This window comes from Colossoma macropomum, unplaced genomic scaffold (genome assembly GCF_904425465.1).
Source record: "Colossoma macropomum unplaced genomic scaffold, Colossoma_macropomum, whole genome shotgun sequence".
In the NCBI taxonomy this organism is placed as follows: Eukaryota; Metazoa; Chordata; class Actinopteri; order Characiformes; family Serrasalmidae; genus Colossoma; species Colossoma macropomum.
The window spans coordinates 44586183-44599302 of NW_023494787.1; positions in this window are offsets into that span (position 1 = coordinate 44586183).

The window sequence follows — 13120 nt, forward strand, 5'->3', positions numbered from 1 at the left end:
GTTATTACACACTTCTATAACCTAAGAATAGCTCAACAAGTTTACATTGAAATCCCTGTATTTACTGAATAAGCCTTAGTATGTACCACCCTGAGATTTTAAAGAGTTAAAACAATTTTTATAAAGCCTGTTGTTGAAGTGTAATAATGTGTGTCTTATTTATAGAACTTTTAGAAACATCATTTGTTGCCAGTGATAACAAAGGCAGGGTGCATTTCATTATAAGGTGTAGTTTTTATGTAATTACAAATTGTATATAAATACATTGCAAATTAGTAGAAAGCTGTAAAATAAAACAAATACAAAATAAAGACATTTTAATGTGTCGAGTATAAACAGAACGCAGCTGTAGGTGATTATAAAATGACAAGTTGAAGTTATAAAATGAATATCCATAATGCATTATATTTCAAAAATGTCTAAAATATTAAGAAGTGCATTTTGTTGTCTAATTTACAGTATTTACATATGCATTGTTGTACTTTATTTAATCAGGTACATGAAAAGTTGTACATTGACAAAGTTATTTTTGCTCTCTACCACAGCATAATGAATATGAGCTCCAGCTTTCTGCTTTATTTCGAGGGTATTTACATCCAAATTGGTTGAATGGTGTAGGAATTACAACCATTTTCACATAGACCCCATTTTTAGGAGCTTGAAAGTAATTGGACAGTTGGCTGCTCAGCTGTTTCATGGCCAGGCGTGTGTTATTCCCTCATTATTTCACTTACAATTAAGCAGATAAAAGGTCTAGAGTTGATTGCAAGTGTAGCCTTTGCATTTGGAATATGTTGCTGTGAACTCTCAATAGTCCAACGAGCTTCACTACTAGTGAGGCAAGCCATCAGGCTGAAAAATCAAAACAAACCCATCAGACAGATAGCAAAAACATTATATGTGGCTGAATCAAACATTTTGTGCATTCCTTAAAAGAAAGAATGCACTGGTGAGCTCAGAAACACCAAAGGGCCCAGAAGATGTCAGAAAACAGCTGTGGTAAAAGATAAAAGAATTCTTTCCCTGGTGAAGAAAAGCCCCTTCACACCAGTTGGCCAGATCAAGAACACCCTCCAGAAGGTAGATGTCAAAGTCAACAATTAAAGTAGATACGAAAGGTTTACCACAAGATATAAACCATTGGCCAGCGTCAAAAACAGGAAGACCAGATTAAAGTTTGCCAAAAAAACTCTAAAAAGGCCTGTACAGTTTTGGAACAACATCATATGGACAAAAGAGGCAAAGATCAACTTGTTACAGAATAGTGGGAAGAGAAGAGTGTGAAGGAACTGCTCATGATCCAACGCATATCATCTGTCCAACATGGTGGAGGTAGTGTTATGGCGTGGGCAGGTATTGCTGCCAGTGGAACTGCCTCCCTTGTGTTTATTGATAACTAAAGCAGCAGGATGGATTCTATGTATAGTGTATACGTACATAGGGCTGTATTACCTGCTCAGATTCAGCCGAATTTTTTCAGAATTCAGACGTCGCTTCACAGTGCAGATGGACAGTGACGTGAAGTGCACTGCGAAAGCAACCCAATACTTTAAGCCAAAAAAGTGCAATGTTCTGCGGTGGCTAAGTCAATCACCTGACCTCCATCCAATCAAGCATGCATTTTACTTACTAAAGGCAAAACTGAAGGTAAAATACACTAAGAACAAGCAGCAACGGAAGCTTCACCAGGTTTGGAGCCATTCTATAGGTTCCAAACTTCAGGCAGTCATCAACTGCAAAGGATTTGTAACCAAGTATTTAAAATGCTTATTTAATTTATGATCGTTAGTTAGAAAATGAGAAGTCTATGCATGAAAATAGTCGTAATTCCTACACTGTTCACTCGATATGGACATAAATACCCTTAAATTAAAGCCTGCACTGAGAATCACAATCAGAATTATTATTATTCTGCTTCTGATTGTCTTTGACCTCATATTATTTAATATCAACTCCATTATTCTCTGGTAGACAGCAAAATTAATGGTGACATCCAAATATTTATGGATCTGACTGCAAGAAAACCAAAAATATTCATATGAATGAGTGATTCCAAACTTTTGAATGCTTAATTTAGTTTAAACTGAATGCATTTCATTGGGTAACTCGCTATGTAAACATAGTTACCCGATCACATTTGAAGAGAAAGCGAAACGAAAGCAATAACTCTAGTTGTAAAGGTTAATCCTGACCATTTCTGTGTGCTTGTGAGTCTTTTCCTGTGCGGTACGGTCCTCTGCGCCCTGTCACTGCCGATTCCCATTAGTGCTCGCAGGTGAAGGCGAGCAGAGGGAGCTGTAACATCTGCCTGGAGTCTCACTGTGAAATTAAACAGCAACTATTCTAGCTCACAGCACAGCACAGCAACAACTGTGGCTCTTGGGTACTGAGAAATGGAGCTGTGTATGTGTGTGCGTGTGAGGTCATGACACCGGTGACAGCAGCTGCATTGCAGGGCCCCTGTCTGTTTTCCCAGAAGCCCTTTTCGCACCCTCGCCACACAGCAAGGTCACGGAGAGCTCAGAAAGTCTGAGAAAGGGAGGGAGGGAGTGAAGGAGAGAGAGAAAAGATAGAGGGACATATATAGTAGAGAGAAAGAGAAAGCCATGCTAACCTCAACCAGCTCAGTAAAGGTCAGCGGGGAGAGAGAGTCAATGGACCCACTAAAGGGCGAAGGAGTGAGCGGAAGGGAGAGGGGGCCGTGCGAAGCAGCGGGAAGACGAACGGATGGAGCGCAGCGTGCCTGTCGTTCACCTCCCAGCTCATGAAAACCACACGGGGCTGCGGAAATGCTAATGCAGCAAAAGCGGCCCACCGTCCCCTCCTCCGAAGACGCCATGTTTTATGCATAGTGTCATAGCTATCTCCAGTGACAGCATGGCTCCTGTGTTCTATCAGAAACGCCTCTTGATTCTGCACCTTTTGAGCGTGACCCCCGAAGTGAGCGGAACGCCGTTCCATCTTCTGAGTCTTGGATGACGAACTCCTCGGTCGTTCATTTGTATTCAGAGCTCGCGGAGAAACTTTTAAAAAGGACAGAGCGTTGTGGAGAGCTAATGGACCCGAGAAAGCTCCCCTTTGCATTCAAAGGCGGTCTGCATCTGGACAGCTGCATCGCTAATGTCCGAAAAACTTGGCTGGTGTTCATAAAGGATGAGAGATCGAGGGGGGACATTTCACAAAGCAGTTTTTCTCAGCTGAACTTAAGCCAAAAGTGGGGATTGTACAGGTTACGTAGCTGTCCTCCTATTGGATAGTCTCAACTTTTGGCTAAAGTTATCTGGCTAACTGAAATAGCCTCCAAGAATCCAAGTCTTTTTCCTGTTCAGACTGATCTCTAGCAGTAAACCATGTCTCCCACATGAGAAGATTATATTTAAGGCTTGTTTTCTGGGAAAAAAACACTTCAACTACATCAATGTGCTGTTATATACCACCTGAAAAAAATTATATTTATGGCTATTCATCTGGGCATTAAGGGTTAGTTAAGGTACTAAGCTTTCATACAGTAAATTATCAGTATATCTGTTGAAACCTTACCTGGAGGCTGCATCTCTCATCCAATGCATACATGTCAACATAATTAAATGGTTAAGATGTAAACAGAGTCATTCAGTGTGGTTTGATGTGAAATGCTCTGTTCTAGAGAAAGTCAGAATTGTTTGAATCAGACGTCGGAAGAGTTTAATGTCTCTTAAAGCTCCCTGATAGAAGTTTATTACATGAAATGGTTACCAATATGCTGCCTGATGCCTGAGACACTGTTTTGTGGTAGTTTTCTCATAAGCTATTGGCCTAAAACATGATAGTAAATTCCATCCAGTATACAGACTTCACGGTTTGTACACAACCCGGCTCACATGACAGCAATAACTTTACTGAGAACATGACATTTTATTACTTATTACAGTGACGTAAAGTGATTCAGTGTTTTTGCAAGTAAAAACAACATTATCTGCCCAGATTAGGAGTTTTAACCCTAACCTAAGACTACCTGGATTCTATCACAAGCGGAGGTCAGTGAAGAAGAGATGATCATAGACATCTTCCCATTGGGCTTTCCTGGAAAAGAGCTGAAAGCGAGGTCAGGGGAGAGAAGCCAGGGTTAAAGGTCGTTTCTTGGGGGAGGCCTGGTCGACCCCCCCTGGAGCTGCTGTCCTGCTCCGCCTGGGGCTAAGAGAGTGTCCCTGAACAGCAAAGGTGAGAGATTAATATTCATATATGTGATGTGCGGGCCCTATCAGCGGGCCCTCGCGGGGGCCTCTGCACTGCGAGCAGCCTGCGGCCGGGTTAATTGATGGACCTGAAAGTCCCTCATCTAGGCCTGCGTGTCGGTCAGCGGCTGTTAAAGTATTAATAATGAAAAATGACGGGCGAGTGTTTCCTTGCGCAGGTAGGAAATGAGCTGCTGTTAATTAGGCCCCTGAGCTCTGCAGTGTCTGTAATGAGCTTTCGCCGCTCACTGTCACAAGGCCAGCCCTTCCACTGGCCACTGGTGGACTGCAGACTACACACGCGCACGTACGCACCTTAAAGGAGTGGAAGATTTAAAGGTACGTCTTTTGAGCTCATTTACAGGAGTTTTCCTAGCAGTGTCATTAAAGATGTCCTGATCCTGATGAAAGATCAGTATCAGAGCCAGTCGAGGTGTGTTTTAGTGGATTTCTATTGGCTTTATTAAGTCTGATCCCATTCTGGCTTTGTTAAAGCAGAATTACCCCGTTTTTTCGAAATTGCTTGCTGTTAGGATGTGAGAGCAGTGCTCCATTCTAGAGAACATTCTGGTCAGGACTGTTCACAATGGTGGTGATAGGAACCAGACGTCTGAATATGTCTTTAATGCCTTTAAAAGTTCCACTCCCAGAAAGTTATTTCATATAATACTTACAAATATGCTGCCTGATACATTCTCCTATAGGTTTGAGATGAAGTTTTGGCCTAAAATGTTTTTTGAAAATGGCTGAGAGGTCCATGCAGGGTGTTGTAAGGCAAAATCATCTCCATAGAAAACACATTAACCACTATTTTACCATTTTCAACATTACAAATGAAAACGAATGTAGGTCCACTGGTCATTAGAGATGGTAAGTTTCTCTACAGTGTGCCATTTCACATCAAACCACTCTAAATAACTTTGCTTAGATCCAGTTAACTGAATTTCGTAGTAATTTTGAGAAATCACCTTTTATCCACTACTTGCAGCAGTGAGGCACATTTTTAGAAGTTAATAAGCAGTCTTAATGTCTGAGTCGTGTAACTGTTATAAAGTGGAAAATGAAAAGAGCTCAAGTAAAGCTACTTTTTTTTTGTCCAAACATAGTTAGTTGGGCCAAAATATCGCAAACAGCCGCTTACGGGCCTGTGACTGCCAGCGGCCCCCTAACAACAATTAGATTATTACCATTTTCAGTAGTTTCCCTTAAAACCCACTTTGTGGGCATTTTGTATAGCTATATTCTAGGCTTCATAACTCCATAATGGTTGAAGTTATGCACATTGTACACATAATAAACAGCAGGACTTACTCTCTGGCTCAACTATAGTGGTTTCATTGAGGTGTGATACAGCATCAGTGAGTAATACGGAAAATTTTGCTATTGTTACAATGTTTAGCCTGTGACAATAAAATAACCCTTTTTGGTTCTATATAGAACCATCTACAGCACATTCTCCATCAATTTCATGATGCAAAGAACCCTTTAATCATGCAAAGGGATCTTTGAGTGTTCATGTTTGTATATAGAACCATTTTCTTTACTAAAGAACTCTTGAAGAGCCATCTTTTTACATATCTTACATATCTTAGCTAAATGAGGGTTTTATAGCCTTTAATGTACTTGGATCACGATGGTGGGTAAAACTCTAATTGTCATAAATCATAGATCAACAAAGACAATATCACACAATACATATTTGCATAAAGGGCAGCAGGACACATGCTGATCTGTGGTCTTCAACTTAAATATCCATATCATATGACACTGGTATCAGACTCACAGACAGGACGTCCCAGATATCACGCAGGCTGATGATCCGATGTAAGTCGTCCGTAATGAAAGCAACGACCTCCTCTTAGGCAGCTTCGTGTAGCTGTACGCAGGCTACTGAGAGCAGGGCAAACGGCTTAAACATGTCCCATTTTCTACACCATGCATTTATGTATGAATGAGCCATAAAGCACTCACAAAGTCATGAACGGCTGCACGAATGCGGTGACGCAGAACGACAGCCGCTTCAGAACGAACCTCCATGGACGATGGATGCCATTAAGAGAGAACAGAGAACAAAACACGAACAACCTCACGATATGACTGGAATCAAGCACTGCATAAACTTATTTAGACTGCTCTAAATGGCCCACTGAATACTTAGTACGAGTCAGAGTGGAATATACTCATGTACACATTATAGCTAGTTGCCCCGACAACCTTTAAGCCTTTATGCTTTGTTGACAAACATCCTACAAGCTGTGAAATTTCACCTGGGAATGTCTACACTGGTAGAAATAAAGGTTCTGTGCAGGTACATTTTTCGTTCATCAAGGTACAAACAATGTAAATGTTCCCTCAAAGGTACAGCAGTGGTTTTAAGGTCTGATTGTGAACCTTAAATAAGTTTTTCCAGGTAAAAACAACGTATTTGTGTATCATGCAAATATATATATGTATTTTTCTGTGTTCTGAATTCTTATTCTTCTTTTTCTCCTCCTTATTTTTCTGCCAGATTTTTTATCTTCTAACTCATCTTGTAGTTTTCAAGATATTGATGACAAACTGACTCTGGTTCAGTTTCATCGGGAATTATGTGCTTATATACAGCTTAGAGATCAGACATATGGATTTGTATAATAGTCATTAAATGACATTTTTTTCCTATTTGAATGAATGGCAGAATTATTTGGCCAAAAGTTTGTGCACCCCTCTTACATCACTATGATACAAGCACACATGCAATATCCTAGCAACCACCTGGGATACCATATCAACCACCATAGCTATCAATAGCGATCACCTACCAACATCCTAACAAGCACCAGAGGTGGCATGGCAACAGGTGGGCAAAACATTAACAACCACCTGAGGTATCATAGCAACCACCTGAAATGCCGTAGAAACCTTGTGGAATACCACAGCAACCACTTAACAACATCCTAGCAACCAGCAGTGATACCATAGCAACCGGTTAGCAACACCCTAGCAACCACCTGGAATACGATTGCAAGAACGTGGCAACACCCTAGCAACAACCTGGAATACTATGGAAACCACCTAGCAACACACTTGCAACCACTGCAGATACCATAGTGACCACCTATCAAGACCCTAGCAACCACCAGAAGTAACATAGCAACTGGTTGGCAAAACATTAACAACCACCTGAGGTACCATAGCAACCACCTGGGATGCCATAGCATACATGTGGTATACCACAGCAACCACTTAACAACACCCTAGCGATCAGCAGTGATACCATAGCACCAGTTAGCAACACCCTAACAACCACCTGGAATACCATTGCAAGAATGTGGCCACACCCTAGCAACAACCTGGAATACCATGGCAACCACCTAGCAACACCCTTGCAACCACTGTAGATACCATAGTGACCACCTAACAACACCCTAACAACCACCAGAGATAACATAGCAACCGTTTGGCAAAACATTAACAGAGGTACCATAGCAACCAGCTGGGATGCCTTAGAAACCATGTGGAATACCACATGAACCACCAAACTACACCCTAGCAACCAGCAGTGATACCATAGCAACCAGTTAGCAAGACCGTTGCAATTAACTGGAATACCATTGCAAGAATGTGGCAACACCCAAGCAATTACCCAGAATACCATAGCAACAACCTAGCAACACCCTTGCAACCACTGTAGACACCATAGCGACCACCTATCAAGACTCTAGCAAGCACCAGAAATAAAATAGCAACAATTTCGCAACACCCTAGCAACCACCTGGAATACCATTGCAAGAATGTGACAATACCCTAGCAATGACCTGGAATACCAAGGAAAACACCTAGCAACACGCTAGCAACCACTGTAGATACCATAGCAACCACCTAGCAATACTCTAGCAACCACCTAGCAACACCCTTTCAGCCCTGCACTTTTCTAGTTACATATGTTCTGATATTAAGCATAGAGACACCACACTTCCTTTTCTGATACCGATATTGAAACCTTGAGTATCGACCAACACTGATATTAAGCCAATAGTGCTTCTTTAAAGTAAACTACAAAGCTTTAAAATGAGCCATTTGGAATTTGAAGCGCTTCACTTAAGAGGAGCATCTGAAAGTAGGCTATCATGCTCAAACTACTCAAACAGTCTTCTTCCCCCACAGGAAGAAAGGCTCGGATTCTCTCTTTTTCAGCCGATCCAGTATTTTCTGCTGATATCAGCCGATAACGCTACCTGGCATTAGATCAGTCCCGTCTCTAATCAAGAATGATAATATTTCCTCAAAGTTAAGTGATGGCCTCAGAAGCCACTCCCACTGTACCACTGAAAGACTGAATAGTCTCCATGCTGTGTCCGAAACAGTGCTCCAGGAAGATTAGTGTGTCCGAAACCTTTAAGCTTCAGGAAGACGAGTAAACAAGCCAGTGAAAGAGCAAACATTACCGAGACAGAGAGGAAAAGCTCTTTGTTTACAGGTTGTGGACTCTAACAGGGCTTCGGTCAGTGTAATGTGTCTTATGGCCTTAATATATTGATCTGTAAGTAATGGAGATTGGATAGATCAGTGTTAGATACACAGACTGAATGTCTCTCCAAGTAGCTGATCGCTGTATCTCCGTGTAAGAGAGCTCTCAGGAGACACTTATCCCGAGTGACTTGAGGTGACCCGGCCTGCACGTTATAATTTGGTAATTTGCTCCTGCGAGTCAATCCATGTAATTCACACGGGCCTAAAGTGTCTGCTAAGCAAGAGCTCTGTAATGCTAATAATAACAGCCCTGTCAGAACCATCAGCAGATGGAGAGAGCCAGGGAGGCAGAGAGAGAGAGATTGAGTGACAGAGAGAGAGAGAGAGAGAGAGAGGGAGAGCGGGAAAGACGCTGAGTGTGGCAGAAGACGGCCTGTAGTGAATTTCTAAAGGACGGAAATGATAGTGCTTGTTCGGAGGCGGCGGCTCCAAAATGAGTTTTCCTCTCACATATCGTCGAGCCCACAGGTATCATTACGAGTTTTTCACGAAGATAATATTCCTAACACTCAATACCCGGTGTTTAAAAAAAAAAAAGCCCCATAGACAAAATCCATTATCCAGACATCTTAGATAATGGGATTATCCGCCCCCCCTGCCGCCACCCCACCCCAGTTCCTGAAGCGGTGCCCTACAGAGTGGCCGTAATTGACTAATAATCAGGCCTCATCATTATCTCTCCTCCCTGCTAAATCTTCCCTCTCCGCTGTGCTGAGTTCCAAGGCGCTGCCAGCTACTCGATACCTGCCGAAGACGGTTTTCCTCATTGGCATTCCGGCAGGCTCAGGCGCTCGCTGCCAGCAGAGGTCACCGGGGGTCACCAGCCGCTCGCAGGTGGGAATGATGTAGGGGCATAAGGACCGCAGGGCAAGTGGCATGGCCCGACACGTGTTAGCAGCTGGTGGGGTGATTGGAGGGGGGTAGCAGAGGTGCTACAGTGGTGGACTAGCACAGAGAGAAAGAGAGGTCCACAGAAGGACAGCCAGGAGCCTGTCATGCTTACTTTGTGTCACAGAAAAAGAGAGAAAGAGAGCGAGCAGTTGGGAAGATCAGAGCCTGCCAGATCACTGACCAACAGCTGGCAGCTTGCATGATGGAGAGAGAAAGAGAGAGATCTTTAGTAAAGTTAGTGGGGGATATCTTGTAAAAGGAAGGTGCATCACTGTCAGAAGTGATGCGTTAATCAACTAAACGCTTTATAATCACTACTTTAAACTCATTTCTCACTCTTATACGCTGTTAGAAATAAAGGTTCTGTGCAGGTACATTTTTCATTCATCAAGGTACAAACAATGTGAATGTACCTTCAAAGGTATAATAGTGGTTTTAAGGTCCAATTATGTACCTTAAATGGTCTAAATGAGGTGGTCTAAAGTATGTATTTGTACCTTTTCATAATCTAATGTTTTAAAACAGAACAATAAAATCAATAAAGTCAATCCAACTTAGAAAGTATCATTTTAATGGATTATGGTACAATTATGTTCCCCGACTAAAGGTAGTGAGATGTACCCTTGAGGGGACCACCCCAGTGACAAGAAGGGTACTGCCCCAGTGGCAGTTTCATACCTTTTTCTTGTATGTTAAGAATAAATCATTTAGTTTGCATTATTTTCCATATAGTTACTGATTACTAAGCCTTCTGAAATCAAAATTGACTTTTTTTTTAACTTTGTTAGGTAAAATCTCTCAAAATTCTTGTTTCTCTGTAATCTTTGACTTCTGCCGGATTGACAGATTAAAGAGAACTGTACAGTTCTCACGTTTGCGACTGAAATGTTAAGATAAATGCATTGCTTTAAATGCATGTAGATAAATATTAGTGCATTCAAACACATCATTATTTGTATTGTTTCATTAAAGTTTGCTAAAATACCTTGTGCAAAAGATGAGTCCTCCTCAGCTTCTAACATTGCACTAAATATCTCCAGTGTTAACTTTAGGCTTAGCTCATCTGAAGGGGCAGCTAAAACTTCCGCCTTATTAGACAACAAAACCCACCACTTTAATTGAAACCCTCTGAGGTTTGAGGGCATTTTCTTGATTTTTGCATATATTCTTAAATGCGTCTTTAAAGGCACTTGCATATGACTTGATACCCACTTGTTTTATATCAAAATGTTCAGAATAATCTTAGCTCTCTCCATAATGATACCTGGAGCACTGTGTTAAGAGACAATTTGGCCCTAAAGCTGAGAAGTCCAGTCTGGTTTTAGAAATTCTTAATATCTCTTGTGAAAACATAATGTTACTTATGTGGACAAATAGTTTTGGTGCTTGAAGTGGGTTTACAAAAGTCTTAGGTTCACAAAAGTACTGCAAACGTTTTACACACCATTTCACGCCCGTGAACGAAAAATGAAGGCTTCTGGTGCGAACGGTGAGTCCTTAGTGATTTCCTGCGTATCCATCGGCCAGTTTCATGCAAAACATAGACGGACACATGAATCCACCAATTGCAGTGAGAGGCAGATGGCATGTGTCTCAGCTTGTCTTTGTTGGTTCATCATACCAGATGTAAGATCTCGTGATAAAAGGGTTTGGAAAGGGTGACTCTACTGAATTAGTAACTGTGTGAGTCATATTTCTACACCTTATTATCACAAAGATATTATTAGAAATACTAGAAACACAGAGGAACATCTAGTTTGACGTGTCAATGTATTCATCTGATTTTCCAGCCAGTAGTCTGACCTGTTAGTTGGACTGTCCAAGCCAGTTGCACTGAAGATGAACTAAACCAGGGCACAGTGCAGTCGCATTCATTCATTTTCAAAAATTAAAAAAAACAAAAATAGATACAAATAAACAAATAAACAATGCATTGTGATTTGGTGTGTTAGCTTAACCATTTTCCAAATCTCTCCTTGAGAAAGTTCAAGTCAAAGTCAAACCAAAAGTTATTTATATAGCGCTTTTTACAACAGGTGTTGTCACAAAGCAGCCTTACAGAAAACTCTGGGTCCGAGCCCCCATAGCCCACCACTATTTGATTGTGCTCTCTTTTACAGAGTGGTGAACCCTTCCTCATCTTTACTCCTGAAACACCCAGCCTCTCTGAGATGCTTTTTTATACCCAATCATGTTACTGACCTGTTGTCAATCAATCACCAGGTGTTTTTTTTTTAGCATTGCATAACTTTACCAGCTTTTTGTTGCCCCGTCCCAACTTTTTTGAAACATGTTGCTGGCATCTAATTCAAAATGGGCAAATATTTTTCAATAAAACAATAAAACTTTTGATATGTAGTTTTTGAAGCATTTTCAATGAAATACAGGGTTTAAATGATTTGCACAATGGTGACAGTGGCAAGGAAATCTTCCTAAAAGCAAGAGGAAGAAACCTTGAGAGGAAACAAGACTCCAAAGGGGAACCCATCCTCATCCGGTTGACACCGGATAGCAAACAGTAACACAAGGGCAAAATGAACAGAGAATAAGGTTTTAGCATTAGTATGAAATATTAAGATGCAGAAAATGGGGAAAAACAGGTGAAGCAAAGGCTATAATTCAAAAGTTTGTGTCCGTGCATCAGTGTCATCAGAAAGGTCAGTTCATGCAGGTGAAGTTCACATAGCATTGTACAGCAGGAAGCTCCACGGTGATCAAACTGGTCTAGCAGGCTGGCGAGCAGTGGGCACCCTCCAATACTTAGTATATACAATCAGTCTTACATTAAATTAAATCAGGTGCTGCTGATGTGAAGGCCTGAGTGCAGCAAGAAGTCAGGTGGAGTGCCATGCCATTTTATATTGCCTTTTTTATTAATTAAAAGTACAACTCATTTCCAAAAAAGTTGGGACGCTGTGCAAAATGTAAATAAAAACAAAATTCAATGCAAAAGTTCTTTCCTATTTTACATTGAGAAACATTATTCTTGAATTGTTGCACTATTCGATCGTGCACTCTTTCACAGAGTGGTGAATCCCTCCTCATCTTTACTCCTGAAACACTCTGCCTCTCTGAGATGCTTTTTTATACCCAATCAAGTTACTGACCTGTTGCCAATCAATCACCAGGCGTTTTTTTAGCATTACACAACTTTACCAGCTTTTTGTTGCCCCGTCCCAACTTTTTTGTAACATGTTGCTGGCATCAAATTCAAAATGGGCAAATATTTTTCCAAAAACAATAAAACTTCTCAGTTTCAACATTTGATATGTAGTTTTTGAAGCATTTTCAATGAAATACAGGGTTTAAATGATTTGCACATCATTGCATTTTGTTTTTATTTATATTTTTCACAGTGTCCCAAATTTTTGGAAATGGGGTTGTAGTTTTGGAGTATTGAATTGGGGTATTCCTTTAACACATTTTGTGACAAGCCACAAGAAGACAGCATATCATTGACACAGACTGATTAGAACACATTTTTGTGATAAAAATCTGGACAA